The sequence below is a fragment of the Bos indicus x Bos taurus genome, chromosome 3 (assembly GCF_003369695.1).
Source record: "Bos indicus x Bos taurus breed Angus x Brahman F1 hybrid chromosome 3, Bos_hybrid_MaternalHap_v2.0, whole genome shotgun sequence".
Taxonomy (NCBI): domain Eukaryota; kingdom Metazoa; phylum Chordata; class Mammalia; order Artiodactyla; family Bovidae; genus Bos; species Bos indicus x Bos taurus.
This window is the reverse complement of record NC_040078.1, coordinates 107,269,761-107,277,433: the sequence shown is the minus strand read 5'-3', so window position 1 is coordinate 107,277,433 and position 7,673 is coordinate 107,269,761.

Genomic DNA, 7,673 nt, shown 5'->3' with positions numbered 1-7,673 from the left:
CGCATGAGGTGGCCAAAGTACTGGAGTTTCAGCTTTAGCATCATTCCTTCCAAAGAAATCCCAGGGCTGATCTCCTTTAGAATGGACTGGTTGGATCTCCTTGCAGTCCAAGGGACTCTCAAGAGTCTTCTCCAACACCACAGTTCAAAAGCATCAATTCTTTGGCGCTCAGCCTTCTTCACAGTCCAACTCTCACATCCATACATGACCACAGGAAAAACCATAGCCTTGACTAGACGGACCTTTGTTGCCAAAGTAATGTCTCTGCTTTTCAATATGCTATCTAGGTTGGTCATAACTTTCCTTCCAAGGAGTAAGCATCTTTTAATTTCATGGCTGCAGTCACCATCTGCAGTGATTTGGGAGCCCCAAAAAATAAAGTCTGACACTGTTTCCACTGTTTCTCCATCTATTTCCTATGAAGTGATGGGACTGGATACCATGATCTTCGTTTTCTGAATGTTGAGCTTTAAGCCAACTTTTTCACTCTCCACTTTCACTTTCATCAAGAGGCTTTTTAGTTCCTCTTCACTTTCTGCCATAAAGATGGTGTCATCTGCATATCTGAGGTTATTGATATTTCTCCCAGCAATCTTGATTCCAGCTTGTGTTTCTTCCAGCCCAGCGTTTCTCATGATGTACTCTGCATATAAGTTAAATAAGCAGGGTGACAATATACAGCCTTGACGTACTCCTTTTCCTATTTTTACCAGCGTTTAATTGAGGGTGCCCAACTTCATGTATATAAATCTGTTTTCCTTCATCAGCATCCCAACTTTTATCAGGATGAAATTCAGTCACCACTCTAATGACAAGAACTTGGCTATCTTGTATCTACTTGTATATACTTGGCTATCTTGTATCTACTGATACATCCCCAGAAAACAGAGTACTCAGTAGGCACTCAACAAATATTTGTTAAATGAGTGGATAAGCATTTGGCCTGGACTCTGACCCAAAACAGGCAATCAGCACATTGTGGTCACTCACAACAAGCCCAGATGCCACAATCTTAACCTGTCAGAATCTGTATCTTGTAATCCAGCCATTTACATCTTTGCCATGATTCCCCAAGTACAGTAATGTATGTATTGAGTGTCTAGTATGAGAATAGGCCTGTTCTGAGCATCCCTGGTGGATATGAAAGAGGGCTACTGCACAAACTCTGCCTTCAGCCTAGTGACGGCTCTTATAGGCTTTCGTTGTACATACAGAATAATTAAAAGAGGAGATGAGATGAGCCAGAATGTGGGCCAGGAGTCTCACTGAGAAGTGAGATCAAGAAGGGAAAAGCAGAAACACGGAAGGCTTGTTAAAGAAGGAGGCCCCCAGCAAGAGATTTGAAGGATGAAGACTCTTCCAGCATGCAGAGGCGAGGAGGCTTCGAGGCCAGATGATAAACAAGGATCCAGGCTTGCTTTTACTCTTAAGACTATTGGCCTAATGTGCTACTTGACCACAAGACAATTGTATTATATATTCATGATTTCCCTCACCCAGACTATTTTACTTGCTCATTGGCAATGATTCCATATGCTAGTGTACTGGTTTCTAGAAAAGCTCTCCTTTTCCTCTTAGGATTGGAAACCCCAGGGGAAAAATGTGAAATCCAGAACATTCAGCCAAGTCAGGCTTTCATTTCAGTTCTAAATCAACCTAAGTGGTTTATGTTCAGATTCACAACTAATTCTTCAGTTTTTTGAGTGCAGACACACTGGAGAGTGAGAAGAAAAGTGGGGTTCCTTCTGTCCAGTTGGTACATGTAATTTTGCACACAAATACAGGAGCTCTCAGAATACCTGTAGCCCATCCAATGACTCCTAGGGTCATACTGTGAACCCCTTGCATCAGAAGTTGACCCTGAAGAGTAGCCAGCAAACTGCAGCCTTCAAATTCTATAATTGTTATAATCTCCTTGGCCTGAAAAGGATTATTTTGGGCATTTTGCAACTGGCTACAAAATCTGAATCTTTCCGGTTTACTTCTTTCAAGAGATGATGTCCTTTCTCACTCACTACCTGTCCAAGTTCCTACCTAAAAATCACAACCAAAAGAGTGTGTAGGTGTGTAAGTTAAGATAATACCAACTGCTATAACAAATCAAGTCTAAGGACTTCCCTGGTGGTCCAATGGTTAAGAATCCGCCTTCCAATGCAGAAGATGGAGGTTCAGTCCTTAGTCTGGGAACTAAGATCTCACATGCCCCAGGGCAACTACTGAACCCTCCCACGCTGAAGCCTTATGTGCCACAATTAGTGAGCCCTGCAGGACCCAATTAATATTCCGCATGATGAAAGGAAGATCCTGCATGTCTCAACTAAGACCAGACTCAGTCAAATAAACAAACAAAAAACAAATCAAGTCTGTCATCTCGAAGACTTCACATCATTTATTCACAGCTTATGTAACATTCCAATGCAACTGTTTCTGGTCAGCAGATGAGGCTCTCACAGCCCGTCTGGGAATCCAGGCTCCATCCACATCAAAGCTCTGCATTTTCTGAAGAGTTGTCATGCTATTTTTTCCATCTTGGGGAAAGAAAGGATAATGAGGGAGAGGATTTTATGGGTTAGACTGGGAGTGGTGTGCACCACTTCCTCACATTCTTACAGCCAGAATTCAATCATATAACCATCTGTAATTGCAAGGGAGGCTGGAAATGTTATCCCTGCACCCAAGAGGAGAAAGCTTATTGGTGAACAGGTGTCCTACCTTGCCCACAATGGATGACTACAGCTATTTCCAAACTACTCTTGGGCAAGCCGTTCAGAGTCCTCACTAGCCATTCTTCTTCCTCCTTTTGTAGACTCAGCCTCTAAGGAGTTCTGCCACTACCAAGAAGGAAGCCCTTTGCCCAGGCATCAGACAAGTGAGACTTCAAATCCAAGCTCTGCCAGTAATGAGCAATATGTTCCTGGAAGTTCATCTCTGTGCCTCAGCTTTCTCATCTATAAAGTGGACCACAACAATAGCTCTAACTTCATGATATTGCTTATTTAACTTATATGCAGAGTACGTCATAAAACTGCTGGGCTGGATGAATCACAAGCTAGAATCAAGATTGCCCAGAGAAATATCAACAACATCAGATATGCAGATGATACCACCCTAATGGCAGAAAGTGAAGAAGAACTAAAGAGCCTCTTGATGAAGGTGAAAGATGAGAGTGAAAAAAGCTGGCTTAAAACTCAACATTCAAAAACTAAGACCATGACATCCTATTCCATCACTTCATGGCAAACAGATGGGGAAAAATGGAAACAGTGACAGATTTTATTTTCTTGGGCTCCAAAATCACTGTGGATGGTGAATGCAGCCATGAAATTAAAAGACGCTTGCTCCTTGGAAGGAAAGCTATGACAAACCTAGACAGCATATTAAAAAGTAGAGACATTACTTTGCCAACAAAGGTCCATATAGTTAAAACTATGGTTTTTCCAGTAGTCATGTACAGATGTGAGAGCTGGACCATAAAGAAAGCAGAGCACTGAAGAACTGATGCTTTTGAACCGTGGTGTTAGAGAAGACTCTTGAGAGTCCCTTGGACTGCAAGGAGATCCAACCAGTCGATCTTAAAGAAAATCAACTCTGAATATTCATTGGAAGAACTGATGTTGAAGCTGAAGTTCCAATACTTTGGCCACCTGATGCAAAGAGTCAACTCACTGGAAAAGACCCTGATGCTGGAAAAGACTGAGGATTGGGGATGGGGAGGGGGGAGAAGGGAGTGACAGAGAATGAGATGGTTGGATGGCATCATTGACTCAACGCACATGAATGTGAGCAAACTCTTCAAGAGAGTAAAGTACAGGGAAGCCTGGTGTGCTGCAATCCATGAGGTTGCAAAGAGCCAGACACAACTTAGTGACTAGACAACACCACCAGTATAACACTGGTGGGCTACATGAGAAGGCACAAGTAAAGTTCTTAGCCTGATGGTTGATGAGTTGTAAGCACTCAAGTAATCTAATACCAATGCTACTGCTAATAATACTTAAAACAAAAACAAAGCTATTATTATGGGGCTTCCCTGGTGGCTCAGACAGTAAAGAATCCACCTGCAATGCAGCAGACCTGGGTTCGATCCTGGGGTTGGGAAGATTCCCTGTGAGGAAATGGCTACTCACTCCAGTATTCTTGCCTGAAGAATTCTATGGACAAAGGAACCTGGTGGGCTACTGTCCATGGGGTCACAAAGAGTCGGACATGACTGAGTGACTAACACCTTTGCTTTTGCTTACACTTCCTTTCTTTATAGGCTAGTCCAGATTTTGAAAATGAAGAATCTAAGAGATAAGCCAAGGCTTCTGTAAGAATTCTGATTAAATGTGATAAAGGTTTGGCCTGGGGTAAAATGAAGAAGAATTCCAGTGTTCAACAAGTACTTTTATGACCATTAACTTAGATCTGAAAGAAATCAAGAATAAATAATTTTGGGACTTCTCTCGTAGCTCAGTGGCTAAGACTCTGTGGTTCCAATGCAGGGAGTGAGAGTTCGATTCCTGGTCAGACAACTAAAAATCCCACATGCCACGTGGTGCAGCCAAAAAAAATTTTTTTTCATAAATAATTTCAAGATTTAACAATACATTAATGGGGAGAGGAAAGTAAAGAACCTATAGAAGTTGCAAATGGTCCAGATCTCCAGTTCAGAGGTTTTTCCAAGTCACCAGTACTTCTAGGTAAAATTAAGATCTATTTGTTCTCAGCCTTCAGATCTCTTGCTGCATTTCACATTTCACAGTCTACCTGGTTTTCTTCTCACTACGAGGATCATTCTGACTTCTTCCCCAGCGAGGCTCCTTCCACTGATCAACCATGGCCTTCATTCAGTCCTGCCCTGAATCCCTCCCTCAAACTTCAGCTCAGCCTCCAGCTCAGCCTTGTCACTCGAGTTGTCCAGGGAACATTTCCACTAAGATCCTGTGACCTTTGACACCTAAATGAGTTCCTTTTTGCCAAATAGGCTGCCTTTCTCAATTATCCCCTTTCTATCAATACCCCGCCACAAGGGTCATGCAGTGAGGACACAGAGCCCAGAGAACTTTCAGTCTTAACAACTAACCAGGAAAAGCTGCAGTGCAGCTATAAAGCATCCTCCAAGCATGAAATGGCAAACAGCTCTAATTTCCAAAGACAGGTATTAGAAAATGTCAGTAGGGCTCTAAGCTTACTTCTTAGTTCATCTTGCAAAAGTGTAAAGCCAATACCTTGTCTGGGATAAGGTTCCAGTACAGAGAGTTCCAGTACTGCTTTTTAGAGTAAGATAGGCTCAAATAAGGGCTTCCCAGGTAACACTAGTGGTAAAGAATCTGCCTACCAACGTAGGAGACACAAAAGAAGCAGATTAGATCCCTGGGTCAGGAAGATCCCCTGGAGGAGGGCATGGCAACCTACTCCAGTATTCTTGCCTGAAGAATCCCATGGACAGAAGCCTGGCAGTTCTTAGGGTTACAAAGAGTCAGACACAACTGAAGCAACTTAGCACCCACACACTCAGGCTCAAATAAATTAACATTCCCTTCTCAGCTGACTCATTACCTAGAACACAAACTTTGCATGCCTGTTTGAATACAGACAGGAGAGAGGACAATGAAAAGGAAGGAAGGAATATACACAACTTGCTAACATGAGTGTAACAGCACCTCTCTTAAAAAACAAAAACAGCAAAAAGAACATTGTAGAAGATCAATATTCCATTTTTACAACCCAAGCTCCTATCTATATTGTAGTAAACCAAATTTTAATTGTTTGCCGTGTCCCTTCTGATATTTGACCACTTTAGCTCAAAAGATGCTTTAAAAAAAAAAATTAAGTATAATAGATTTACAACTTTGTATCATTTCAAGTATATAGCTTCCCTGGTGGCTCAGTCCATAAAGAATCTGCCTGCAATGAAGGAGACTGCCTGCAATGCAGGAGACCTGAGTTCAACCCCTGGGTTTGGAAGACCCCTGGAGAAGGAAATGACAATCCACTCCAGTATTCTTGTCTGGGAAATTCCATGGACAGAGGAGCCTAGCAGGCTACAGTCCACTGGATCACAAGACATGACTTAGCAACTAAACCACCGTCACCACCAGGAATACAGCAAAGTGATTCAGTTACACAAACATGTGTATATTCTTTTTCAGATTCTTTCCATAACAGATTATTAGAAGATATTGAATATAGTTCTCCGTGCTATACAGTAGGTCCTTGTTGTTTATCTATTTTATATATAGTAGTACGAATCTGTTACTCCCAAAGCCCTAATTTATCCCTCTCTTTCCTTCCCCTTTGTTAACCATAAGACTGTGTTCTATAGCAGTGAGTCTGTTCTGTTTTTTAAATAAGTTCATTTGTATCCATTTTTAGATTCCACATTTAAGTGGTACCCTTTGATACTTGTCTTTCTCTGATTTATTTCACTTAGTATGATAATCTCTAGGTCCATCATGTTGCTGCAAATGGCATTATTTCATTCTTTCTGTGACTAATATTCCACTGTATACATATCACACCTTCAGCCATTCATCTGCCCATGGACACTTAGGTTGCTTTCACGTCTTGGCTACTGTAAACAGTGCTGCTATGAACATTGGGTACATGTATATTTTCAAATTAGATTTTCCAGTTTTTCCGGCTATATGCCCAGTAGTGGGATTGCTGGCTCATATGGCAGCTCTATTTTTAGTTTTTTAAGAAACCTCCATACTGTTCTCATAGTGGCTGCACCAATTTACATTCCCACCAACATTGTAGGAGGGTTCCCTTTTCTCCACACCTTCTCCAGCATTTACTATTTATAGACTTTTTGATGATGGTCATTCTGACTGGCAAGAGATCATTGTTTTGCATTTCTCTAATAATCAGCAATATTGAGCAAAAGGATGGTTTTTGAAGTGCAAGGGTCTTAAACTGGAAGTTGCAGTACTTTCTGAAAGACACATTGGTAGTAATGGGCACTGGAGTGGGGGAGGTCGAGGGGTAACTCGTTTCCTTCTACTCAGTTCCTCATTATAACTGTCCTTTTGCAATTTTCTCAGTTATATTTTAAACAGTTCTGAAGCTACACTGATGAATCTAGGTTTTTTTTACATTAAAATTTGTCCTTGTGGAACAAAGTCACAGCTGGGGATTGTGGCAAGATGATATGCCCATGGAGGGATAATGTGCTGCAGCCTTTTTCTTTGCAGTGTTTTAGCTCTCAAGTGTGAAATAATTACAACAAACCTCATCTGAGGCAAAAAAAAAAAAAAAAAGTGATGAATGCAGAAATTATCATTCAAACATGTGGCATTTCCTTCCAAACGAGTGCCCATTACCAGTGCCCATTACTACTAATGTGTCGTTAGAAAAGTACTGCAACTTCCACTTTAAGACCCTTGCACTTCAAAAACCATCCTTTTGCTCAACATTGCTAATTATTAGAGAAATGCAAATTTCCTTCCTTCCTTTAAGAGCACACTCATCTACGGCAGATGGCTTGGTGAGCAAATCGTTCTGCCTGCTATACGCATAAGGACAGCATGCTCTTATTAAAGCTGCTTTGTAACCCATAATCCAGTGAAGAAAAGAATGTTAGGACCTTCATCCTATCCAACCCCTTGTTAAAGAGCTGATAATGAACAGAAAAAGTGAAAATCACAAACTGCTTCACCTCCAACACACTGTCTCAATCAGCACGGAGT